This window comes from Thermobia domestica, chromosome 3, assembly GCF_964235325.1.
Source record: "Thermobia domestica chromosome 3, izTheDome1.hap1.1, whole genome shotgun sequence".
In the NCBI taxonomy this organism is placed as follows: domain Eukaryota; kingdom Metazoa; phylum Arthropoda; class Insecta; order Zygentoma; family Lepismatidae; genus Thermobia; species Thermobia domestica.
Genome location: NC_137456.1, coordinates 11,311,786 through 11,324,601, shown reverse-complemented (window position 1 = coordinate 11,324,601; position 12,816 = coordinate 11,311,786). Strand labels below are relative to the sequence as shown.

General features: G+C 37.0%; 1 protein-coding gene across 5 annotated transcripts in view; it reads left to right on the top strand.

Moving 5' to 3' along the window:
• The window catches only part of nuf (rab11 family-interacting protein nuf), a 417,911-nt gene that overhangs the window by 250,863 nt on the left and 154,232 nt on the right, over window positions 1–12,816 (top strand). The window lies entirely within an intron of this gene.

The window sequence follows — 12,816 nt, the reverse complement described above, 5'->3', positions numbered from 1 at the left end:
TGGAGCTATGGACCTTTAAATTTTTTTTTCAGCTTATAACTCCGAAAGGAAGCATTTGTGCACCCAGGTTGGTCTATACTTTTTGTCTTATCTTGGTGTCAGAATCACCTCCCATCCGTTGTCGGTGTTGTTTTGAAACACCCTGTATATGTATATCTATATCTATGTATGGAACGATATTATTTGAGTACACTATAACCTTTTTTAGATATTACGATTGGTTTACTGCTGAAAGTTCCTCTAGCTTGTTTTTCGTAGAGAGTAATTTTCTCTTGGTAAATACGCGAAGAAACGTTGCTTTTGAAAAAAAAAAAAGAAAAAGAAAAAGAAAAGAAAAAGAAATAAAACTATGTGAATAAGTAATGACTGCAGTTAAATTGCTTCTCGTCTGAGCTCTTTTTGCCGTTAAATCACTCATAAGAGAGAGAGAGAGAGAGGAACACAAAGGGGGAAATTAACTCTGACGTGTACGTACGTATGCGTTCTTCGTATCATCTCACACTGATGCGTGCACAAAGCACATTAAAATTATATATATATATGCATGCAAGGTTTTGCCTTTTTCCAACCCTGCCCTAAGACAATTGGAAAACAGCTTGCTTTACAGGAGGTAGTACCGCTACGCACACACTTTGGTCGAAGAGGGGGGAAGGGAGCTTACAAGAAATACAAATTTACCTTCAGAGATACAGTTTTAATTGGACTGTTCTTCTTCTTCGTCATCTTTTCTCTCTCTTTTTCTTTTCTTTTCTTTCTTCTCTCTCTCTCTCTCTCACACACACACACACTTATCCACACAATTTCCAGTATTTTAGTTGAAAATGTGGAAGAAATGAAAAACCTCTTTACAGAAGTATATACAGACATAGAGGAAGAAAGGAAAGACAAACAAACTGAAAAAGAAAATTACTGTAAAAAGAACTTGAATACAGTGCTTTTATGAAATGAACTAAATATAAAATAAAATATTTTTTTTTACGGGGTAAAATGAAGACATTGGAGTAAGACTTAAAATATTGGGCGCAATTCAATATGTTAACCCTTTTAAATTCTGGTTCTTTTAAAGTAAATTATAGACTTTCAGTCAAGCAGCTACAGCATCGTACCTATTTATCCAAGGATCATGGTTCGTACCTCATTCCCTTCAGAATAGAACGGCATTTCAAACGGTACCATTCACATTTCCCTATCATGTCCCTGAAGCAGGAAATTTTGAGAAAAATCGGGATTTTTAATTTTTTTTTTTCAAATTTTGAGCCCCTCTGACGCCCTGTGTTAACGCACAGATCTCAAGAGTCAACTGAAAAATACTAAAGGGTGTACTAAATGTGTGTACAAAATTTCAAGCTTCTATCTTGAATAGTCAGGCTGGGAAAACATATTTACCATTAAGCTAAGAACATCCCCACAATACTCCAGATGATCCCAAATGACCCGGAAGTAGTATAAAAAAAAATTCTGAGACATCCCTATTCACCCTAGGGTCATGTTTTGTACCTCATTCTCTTCAGAATAGAATAACCGTTCAAACGGTACCCTTCACATGTCTTCATGTATTTGGGGTGGGAAAATTGAAAAAAAAAGATAGTTTAAAAAAGTCTCTCTTTTTTTAACTTTTTGCCCCTCTGGTCCCCTTGTTTTAACGCAGAGATTTGAAACAAATCTGAAACATACTAAGGGGTGCACTGAATGTGTGTAAAAAAATTAAATCTTATATATGCAAAAGTAAGCCAAAAAGTAATAAAAATAGCCCTAACAAAAAATTCCTTTGTTTCAATTTAGTCTTTTTCGAAAAATGTTTTTTCGATTTTTGGAAATTTCATTTTTCAATTGTCGTTTTCCGTTTTTCCGAAAAAAAATCTTTTTTCAAAAAAAAGATCGTTTTTCGAAATATTTTCCGTATTTCGTTTATCGAAAAATTTTCGTATTTCTTTTTTTAAAAATTATTCGTTTTCGAAAAATTCATTTTTCGAAAAAGTATTTTCGAAAAAACGTGACCATCCCTATTACACGAGGATGGTATGAGCAATGTTGCGAATATGTAAGTACAATATCTCTTGGAGCTATAAAACAATAAACATTCGATGTCAACTGATTTTTATAGTTTTTACTGTAAGTTTTGATTTTTAAGTTTTTCCGTACGCGCGGACCACCGAAGATTATGCCATCTGTGTGGTTAGTAACGTAGATATATTAGGATCATTAGATCGGTGGAGATACAGGGAGGGGCAACGCCCTAGCTGGCAGCACTGGTATACACTTCTTGGGAGATCAACAAACTCAAGTTGTGCCGGGCCTTGCCAGAGGTGACATACCAGACGGTGTTGGCAGTGCAGTCTCCACCCAACGTCGTGTGGACAATCGGGGAGCTACTTGAAAGAAAAGAAATGTCGAATTCCGGTCTAGAAAGCCAGTATTAACGATAAAGGTAGCCGATATACTGACCACACATTACCCCAAAGGCATGAGTGCCACAACGTGTTAAGTTTAGTTTTCAGATAGGTAAGGTGGATGCAAAGCTCTGTAAAAGTTGAAAGCAGTGCGTTTTTTTTCTATCATGCACGTGTAATTCTGAAGACAATGGTTTTATTCATACAGAGGAACAGCTTTCCCTTGTTGTGTATGTGTCCTCTGTGTATATTCTTCTCACGGTATGCCTTCCCTTCTTTATTATCATTACTTTAAATAAATCCGTTGAACAAACGGGAGCGGCACTGCAAGGATTTTCTTCTTTTTACAAAAGCTAAGCTGTTACGTGAGAAATCTCTTTTCTTTTCGTACGATTTAATTATTTCGTGCATTGCAGTTATTACCAAGAAGCAAAAAAAAGTATCTTTCTACACTATTCACACAAAACATCTTTTGTTTTTTTACAATGCTTTTTGTAAGGTTACTTGTCTCTTTGCTAGAATGAAGTCTTGCAACTACAAATTCATGCACTTCAATACCAGGAGAGCTCTGCTTTGAAATATTGTGCATATATATATACACACAGTGGCGGATCCAATGGTGTGCTATAGCCTAGCCCCGCCTTGACGCTCAGTTATACACTGGATAAAATGGGCTTCAAACCTGCTTTACACTGGATAAAGCGGCAAACTATAGTTTAGCCCCTCCCTTTATCATATCCTGGATCCGCCACTATATATATATATATATATATATATATATATATATGTATACCGGTCGAAAATATAAAAGATTCAGATAACTTTTGCTTTATAATTAAAAAGGTCAATTTTTTGCTATTTCATGAGTTTTTAAAAATTTTTATGTCAATTTACGTTTCAAACGCATTAATTGCATTCATCATCAGAGTGTAACTAACTTGAAAATGAAATGAAATGAAATATTTCAGTTTAACGTCCCAGATTATGTCCTTTAGGCTAAGAGAGACGATGTTCAAACCAAGTGAATGATGATGGAAGAATTGGTGGAATGCGAATGAGGGAGGAAACGGGAGTACCTCGCGGAAACTCGCGGACACGATGTTGTCCACCACTCACTCACTCACTTGTCCGAAAATCGAACCATACACCCCCACGCACCAGAGGTAAGCGCTCCCCCCCCCGAAAGATTATTAAGAGAAGCGGTGAAAATAGAATTACGTGATAGTTCAATGAACAGAAAGGAAGGTTTGAAATTAGGTGATATTCTATTCAGTCAGTGCGTTTGAAACATTATGTTGCAATAAAATAATAAATAAACCATGGACGGAATATAAAAAAAAAATGGCGTTTTCTAAGTACAGATAGCCTCGTGAAAATAACGTGGAATGTATAACATTCGCTTTAGTTTATCGTTTTACCGTAGCGGTTCGCTAATTGTTTTACTGTAAAATTTATAAACTTAATTGTTTTGAAAGAACTTATCGAGCGCCTGGTGCTTATACAACCCAGGTCCTCATATAAGTTTGGCTGGTTGCAAACGACCAGGCGTTATGTTAACTTTTTGTCTAACATATGTAAAACAATTATTCTCCCAGCGTAACTGTAACTACGGTAAATACATTAAATACTGTAATGCATGAGTAAGCAAATCTAATATGTTTTCACATGTATTAATCGAACCCATTCGAAAATCCGGGGACACAACTGCCCTCTTCTCCCCGTGGGTGGCTATGCAGGACAGCGTCCTTTCGAAGTTTCTTTATATATATATATATATATATATATATATATATATATATATATATATATATATATATATATATATAAGGGCGGATCTAAGGGGGGGCTATAGCTCCCCCTTGACGCTCAGGTTTACACTGGATAAAATGGGCTTCAATTCTGCTTTACACTGGATAAAACGGCAAATTATGGTTTAGCCCCTCCCTTGATCATATCCTGGATCCGCCACTGTATATATATATATATATATATATATATATATATATATATATATATATTTGTTAGATAATTCCATGAAAAGTGCTTTTAAAGCTCTTTTGGACAGTTATTAGTCAGTATAGTGCCGTGCCGTGGAAAATCAACGCCCGGGTCGAGAATATACGACGGCGCCCCCAGTGATTCGAGTGTAAATAGACGGATGGGGCGCTTTTAGCAAGTGTCTAGGGACGCAAAAAAAAGTATAAATCTGACCCTGCTCAAGTTAAATATTAGATTGAAAAATACTGCTGTTGATCTAAAATATTCCAAGTAATTTTTCCTCTCTCTCTCTCTCTCTTTTCTTTTGTTTTTCCTTGCGAATTTTGCGCCTCCCTTACTTCTGCGGCCGGGGCTGCCGCCCAGCTCTGCGCCTCATACACTTCACAGCACTGAGTGAGAAACTGAATATGAAACGAAAGATAGTTTAACCTTTTATTTCTTGCAACAATAATGCAATTTAGCAGTGATTGCTCAAATGAGCACTTTTGTGTATGTGTGTGTGTGATTCATACAGCGACAAATGGAATGTACAGGTGATTACTTACTTATTGTACAGGCTAGAAAAGTAAATCGTTTCAGACAATTTAGTTTCAGTTTGTCAGTTATTGATAGTAGTAAATTGTGGCAATATCTCAAGAGAACATTATAGCCTCCAAAGGAAGAAGTATTGTAGTAGTGAAAGTCGACCGTCGTGTTGTACTGTACAGATTCATCGTCTGCAACAATAACAAGCAATAATCAATCTTATCTCGTAACAAATCAATTGTTTGTGTACAGTGATTAACAGTGCTGATTCACACATGACATATACTTAATGAAAAAAGAGGAAAAGAAAAAAGAAGAATGTTACAGTTACATTCCATTCCCGTGTTTCATAATCGTGAAATAACGATTTTTAATTAGCTGTAAATCATTCTTCAGAACAATAACGCGAAACATGACTAGGAAGATGTTGAAAAAGTTTATTTTTCCTTCCATGAGTAATGTTTGAAGTTTCCTACAGAATAAAATTGATAATTCGATTCCGATGTGACTAAGATTTAGAGACCTGCATGGGCCAAGTTTTTTTGCCCAAACCAAATCCAACGGAATGTACCTAATCCCAGTCCAGCCCGGGTCTAGAAAGTTTTAAAAGTTTTTAGCCCCAGCTCAACCCGAAAGTTGAGCCACTTCGAAGCAACAGCAACTGTAAATTTGCATTAATTGTAATACCTTTCACTCCACCTTTGTGCACACAGACTTTAATGTTTGGTTTTATTCCAATTATCGTTTAACGAAGGTCGATAATTATTAAAGAATTGCAACTAATCGGCCCGAGCCCGGCCCGACCTGAAGAGAAAGCAGCGTCAGACCACCCAAGCCCGGCCCGTACAAGTCTCTACTAAGACCACGTCTGGTTTTGGTTTGATTAGTTTGCGCCCTTTCAACAGCGAGACTGTATGAATCGTGGATCTGTAGCTTAACGTTGGATTAACCTCTTCGGTTCCCGCGTCTCCTGTAGGAGACAACCGTAGTAGAGGAAATTTGTGACTCACTGACTCCCAATGTCGCCTACATGAGACATAGACGCGTGACACTGGCCACACTGTAACCCATTTCTTCCACCATATGCATGCACGCCAAGGCTGCAGATGGAAACAAATACAGAAATTATGGTTACAAACACAGGACTGAAGAGGTTAAGTCTGTGGCTATTTGAGAATGCGTTTTCGAAGTGTTACCCCCCTAGAGCGAACGCGATCAAGGTGGCTATTTGGTAACTTTACTTTCGCCAGAGTTATAAATCATACTGTAAACCAGTCAGGGTTTCCAGGTCTGTTTTGCCAAATCCAGGTCTATAATAGCAGAATTCCAGTACTCTGCACAAAGCATCTTCAAAGCAGCTGTTACTTGCTAAAATCCCCTTGCCTGGTAACTCATCTTTACTTTTTTCCCTTCCTTTAGACATCTTTTAAACAGCAAGCGGTCTATTGTTCCGAAACGCACCAAATACGCTCGAGCTGACTCCGAGTTTTTTCCGCGTTTTTTTTATTACTTTCGCATTTGTGATTAGCCATCTGCATTTAAATACAGTACATGGTCAGCGTATTTCAAGCGTACGTATGAGCAATAAAACGCTTTACAAACGCTACAAATAGCCGGGTACTAAAGCAAATGAGGTAGTAATGAAATCCGATCTGAACCTGAGCTAGCAATGAAAACGAGCGGCAAGCAAGAAAAGCACTTAAAGAACCATAACACGAACACTAATAATAATTCGAATTAAACGACAACAACAATAATAGCAAACATATAAAAGAATGACAACAATAACAAGAATAAACAAAACAAAACTAAGGCTATGGCTAAACGAGGATTAGTTTCCGTCCGATGCGTTACCCCGTTGCAGCGAACGCGATCTAGGTGGCTACTCGGTAATTTTAGTTTCGCCAGAGTTATAAATCATACTGTGAGCCAGTCAGGGTTTCTAAGTCTTTTTTTCTATGCAACCCTATTGTATTACATAGATTTTTCTGTGATTAGCTAATTTTTCGGAATTTCCTTATTTCTGTGAATTTTCTTTTATTATACACGCACATACTTTATAATAGAAGAGTTCTAATACTCTGCACAAAGCATCTTCCAAGTAGCTGTTTCTTGCTAAAATCCCCTTGCATGGCAACACGTCTTTCCTTTTTTTTCCCCTTCCATTAGACATCTTTTACTGATTCAGAAACAGCAGGCGGCCTATTGTTCCGAAACGTTCCAAATACGGTTAAGCCAACTTATTGTGCGCGTTTTTTTTTTTTTTTTTTTTTTTAATATAGCTTTCGCATTTGCAGCGTATTGTGATTAGCCATCCACATTTAAATATGTACCGTGTTATGCAAAAATGAACTAAGCACCAAACTTTGAAAATCCACGTAAATGCGACGATTGGTTTCTGATACGCACTAGAACGTTTTGCACAATCGAAAAGAGAGGAAAACCAACACCTTTCCAAGAAAAGAAACATAATTTCACTTTTGATTACGGCTACATTAATGCTGGACATCAACTTTTATACGTAATTTTCTTAAAAGTATGAAAGTGGCGCTTAGTTCGTTTTCGCAGGACACGCTACATATGTGGTCAGCATACTCCAAGCGTACGCATGAGCCATAAATACGCGTTGCGAACGCATGGAATAGCCGTAGACTTAGCGGCAATCCGACAACACTGCGCCCTCAAGAGATGTTCTTCGTATACCACGAGAGACGACACTGTCAAAATTTTATGGGAGGGGATTGACGATTTGGACACAAAAATTGATATATCTAGATCAAGCTTCACGACTCCTTGCGATCACTACAGCCTTCGAGCAACTGGAAACTTCACACCCAGATGCTCGCACCTCATATCTCAGCCTTTGATTCCAGTCATCGCATGCCAGGAAAACGCTTATGGGGTTATTCTGCGCGAAAACGTGTAACCTCCTCTTTCCCACTTCGAATTTGCATTTCAATCGTCAAAGTTAAGTTATATATACAAATAAATCGATTAACGCTAGTAACATTGGCGGATAAGGCCAGGGGCTGGGGAAACTAGGTCCCCGAGTTTTTGACTGGCAAAAACATTTTAAGCTATTATTTATATATTTTTGAAAGTTTATAGTAAACTCTAGTCTGGATTCTGGTGCCCCCCCCCCAGTTTTTACCTTCTATATCCGCCACTGGCTAGTAATATTGCAGAATATTTATTCAGAGTAAAATTGAAAATTTCATTTTATGAGATGATTCGCGTTGAATTGAAGGCGGAAATTCGTATTTCGTTATAATGAAATTGAGACCCCATCTCGTGCTTTATAATCTCTTGTCGTGGAAATGCTATGTTGATGCTGGTACCGTCAAAATGTTAAAGGAACTTTTTAGCAATCAAGAAATAGCAAAAAGACTCACGCGTGTTACCCATTTAAGTATTGAAGTGAAGAAAGTGAAGGTGACACGTAGCAACTGTTCTACGACTTTCATTTGACACCAAAACAAACAAAAAAGCTTCTTTTCTTTGGCATTTTAATAGAACAAAAGAATTACACGACTGTGTGCTATGAACTTTGTTTTATTCTATTGTTGAAAAGCACGTAATGCATAGCAGTATTTGTTGTTGTTATTTAAATAGTGAAGTTATGCTTCACGGAATCTTACAGTAGGCGTTCATGTAAATTAATATAATAAAGGGATTTGTGTGCGACAATTGTGGTGGAACATTTAATTTATTACGTTAAGTAGCCAGAAATAAAGCAATAATTGTTTTTTATTACAATTCTTAACACATTCTCTGCCAAGTATTTTAAATGCAGGATACTTTAAATATTCACAACCTCTTCCTCCATGAAAGGTTTCAGTAATATATATATATATATATATATATATATATATATATATATATATATATATATATATCGGATGTGAACTATTAAATCGACTAAAGTCGACGCTACACGTTTTTAACTGTGAATTACTAAAGTTGACACTGTGTCAACACTCGATTTTGTGTGTAAAGCCCAGAGCTTATGCAACCGGAAAAACGATTATGAATTGCGGGCTGCATACAATGTCAGGCTATACTCAATTATTGGGTATGTTGGGGTGATTTGGAGTTTAGTGTCCGGTTCAGCACCTACGCTATATGAGACGGGGATCTAACAGTTTAATGTAGGATCCGAACCACGTGAGCCTGTCACCGAGAACCAAACCTAAATTTAACACGCCGAAGGCACATGTCTGTGTGGCAACCATATACCCAGCATGGAGTTCATATACTCTAAAACCAAAACCATTTTTTATATATGTACGTAGTCCGTCCGTACGCGAGTTAGAAAATGTCTGTCCGTATGTCCGTACATTCGAAAGACAAAATCTGAGGAAGTACTTGGTGGATATCCGACAATTTTGGACAAAAGTTACGAATCTAGTTCGTATATGGGCTGATATTCAAACCAGAGACCATTACAGCTACGTTGATTGCTATATAGTATAAACGGTGATAGATAGCGATTAAGTGTCTCAAAAATTTATTCCATCTCCGTCTAATCTCTCTACTAAAACCGGAAGTACCCCGTAGTACCCAGAGAAAACCGACGGGACACGGTGTTGGGTGAGAAAGAAGAATACAAAATATAGACCGTATACCTACTTCTACCCACGTATGCTCCCAAAGCACATTACTATGTATTTTCTCCAAACCTAACGCTTAGCAGTGATTTATGTTTTTTTTTCTTTTTTTTTTTTTTTAACTGAACAAGCAAGAACTTACTTACTGGTGTTATATGGGGCTACAAGGAGGATCAACTCTCCTCCGAGTTCGCAATGACGCAACTATTCTAGTTGTCGCCCGGGGGCAAGAACTCGCTTTATTCCCCCTCTCCCTGATCAACCAAACCAAAACACTCCCTGACTACACCTGATATTGGTAACACAATAATTTTCCTATTCCATTTTTTCTTCAAGTGATAAAGCTTGATTTCAAAATTGCAGTTCATAATTTAATTTTTAGTACAAGATATAACACCAAATGAATTAGTATTTGATCCCCAAATAATCTGAGACTAGCATTCTTGGCATATTCTTATAATCTTATCGTAATAACTGCAAATCACAATGTTCTTGGAATTATATCGGGATATGCACATGTGTAGAATGAATCAATAGTCCGTTACTTTAGAATAGAATATATAATTATGACAAACAGTCAAGCTGATGTCTCGAGTATTATACGCGGACATTTAAATGAAAACATAAAAAGCTGGAACTAAAATTTAACTTTCCGGACTCTTTTGGATGCAAAGGCTTTTACTAACTAACTTACTAACTCTATAGCCTATGGAACCCGGAGGTTCAATGCCGCGTTCACAAAAGCTCTCCACTGACTTATATTCTTAGCTAACTGCATCCAGTTTTTACTTTATATTCCACTCTCTGCGAGATCCATCTTAATATTGTCCTCCCATCTGCGCCTAGGTCTCCGTAATGGTCATTTTCCGATTGGTCTTTCAGTCAAGACTTTGAAAGCCTCCTAGATTTGACGACCCTAACAATGTTTGGTAAACCATTTAAATTATGTAGTTCCTCGTTACGAAGTTTTCGCCATTCCCCATTCTCTTTCCTCTTGGGTCCGAATATTCGTTTCAGGATCTTGTTTTCAAATACTTTCAGTCTATATCCCTTTCCGGATTCCGGCTTTTTGGGCTATTTTTTTAGACTTTGTCAAGCAGCTACTGCATCGTCACTATTTATCCTAGGATCATGGTTTATAACTCATTCTCTCAGAATAGAGCTGGCTTTCAAATGGTACCACTTGCATGCTCATACCATATACCAGGAGTGGGAAAAATGATGTCGAAGGGAAATTTTTTTCTTGCACTTTGGCTCCCCCTGGAGGCCATCAAACTCACAAATCTGAAAAAAAAATCTTGTAAATACTACTCGGTGGACTGAATGTTTGTGCAAAATTTCAATCTTCTACGTGCAAAAATAAGCGCACCAAAAAATATTGAAGATAGGCTTAATAAATGAAAAAATAAATTTTAGAATTATGACGTCATCACCTCCTATGTCTGGACGCAGGAAGGTGTGAAACCACACGTAATGTCTTCTACAATGCCTCTGGACTTGAAAAACAAAAAACAAAAAACAAAAAACAAAAAAAAAAACGGACGAAAAAGCTCAAATAGGAGAGTTATAACGCAATGTACCATGAACCACCCGTATGGTACAAAATTGTACAGCGGGGGACACTTCTAAATGGTACACCTTAGCCGTAAATCTCCATATGGCTGTACCATTTAGAAGTGTCCCCCGCTGTACCATAGAATCACCAAAGGGATATTCTTCCCTCAGAGTAAGCGACCATGTTTCGAAACCATACAGAACAACATGCATTATTATCGTTTTGTATTTTTTATGCTTCAGTTTCCTCGACAGAATTCGCGACGACAAGAGATTTTGAACCGAATAGTAACACGAATTCCCTGCTTTTAGTCGACATTTAATTTCTTCGTGAATATGATTTTCGTCTGTTAATATTGATCCTAGATATTTGAAAGCATTCACTTTATCAAAAGTATTATTTAATATTTTAGCGCATCTATAATTTGCTGTATTACGGTTCCGACGCGCTTCCATGTATTTAGTTTTCTCTGCATTTACTTCTAAACCCATGTCCTTGCAAACGTTTAATAAGACCTGTGCATTTCTTTCTATTGTTCTCCTATCATCCCCTATTAAATTCACGTAATCAGCATATGCCATAGCCCGGTGATTACCGTTCAACTCTAGGCTCTGGTTGCTATCTTTGATTTTCCTTATAGCGTATTCCAGTACAAAGTTAAATAATAGTGGCGACAACGCAGGGATTTTACAAGATCCTCAAAAGATAGCTCTGAAGCTAACTTTTGTTCTATGGATATTATCCTAAAGTTGGTGAGTCGTTATTGTCCTTTTAAGTTTCTGAGGTCATTTTTTATGATCTTTAGTTGGCTAAAAGAAAACTCCTTTCCTTGTTGCGTCTGGGGCACAAGCCCCGTTTCCCTCTTAGTTACTTCACTGTGAGTTCGGTATAAGTTATGTAATTTAACCAGTGATGTAGCAATATACAAATGACGTGAAACTGCGGATACCATAGAGTCGTGCTCACCTTCCCCGAAATAAAATCTGAAATGATGTTATAGTGTTGCCTCGAGAGGAGATTTTAAGTTGTCTCGTCTCGTCTCGTGGAAAGCATGTCTCATCTAGTGTTTCGTTTCGTTTTGTGGCTACGCTGAGGCCCACATAAAAGAGGTGTTGTGCCAAGTAGTTAAAATTACAAATTTTAACCAAGTTTGGAATAACATCATAAAACAATAATAATAAAAAAAGAAAACAAAATTTTATTGTCAAACCAGCATCCTTTTAAAACAGTACCGAAAAAGGCTGACGTTTCAGTCTTTGTTCGGAACGAGAAAGATAATGAACCAATGGTCAGTTATTGATAAAACTGCCATTAAGAGAACTTATATTACTATAACTGGACAATTTTTATACATAAATATTCCCAGCAGCCCCCGGAATGAAATCTTCTAAAACCCTGATATCGATAAATGCTTTAACTTGGTACTTGAATCTGGAGCACTATCACAAAATAATTAAACTTGAATCGATTGAAACATGGAAATGAAAACTCTTTGTAAGAATCATTTTTTTTTAAAAAAAAGATAAGTTTAGGTATTCCATGTTCTTTGTGGGATAATCCTCATTTGAAATAATAAAGGCTGGTATATATTTCGAAGGCAAATAATTTATTCTGAGTTAATACATTTTTAAACAAATTCAAAATTTATGTTTGCATTTTGGAGACACGAGAAATGTCTTGTCTCGTGGCAACACTAACTGTTGTTAGTGGTTAAATCGTTTATCTGTGAAAGACCATGTCT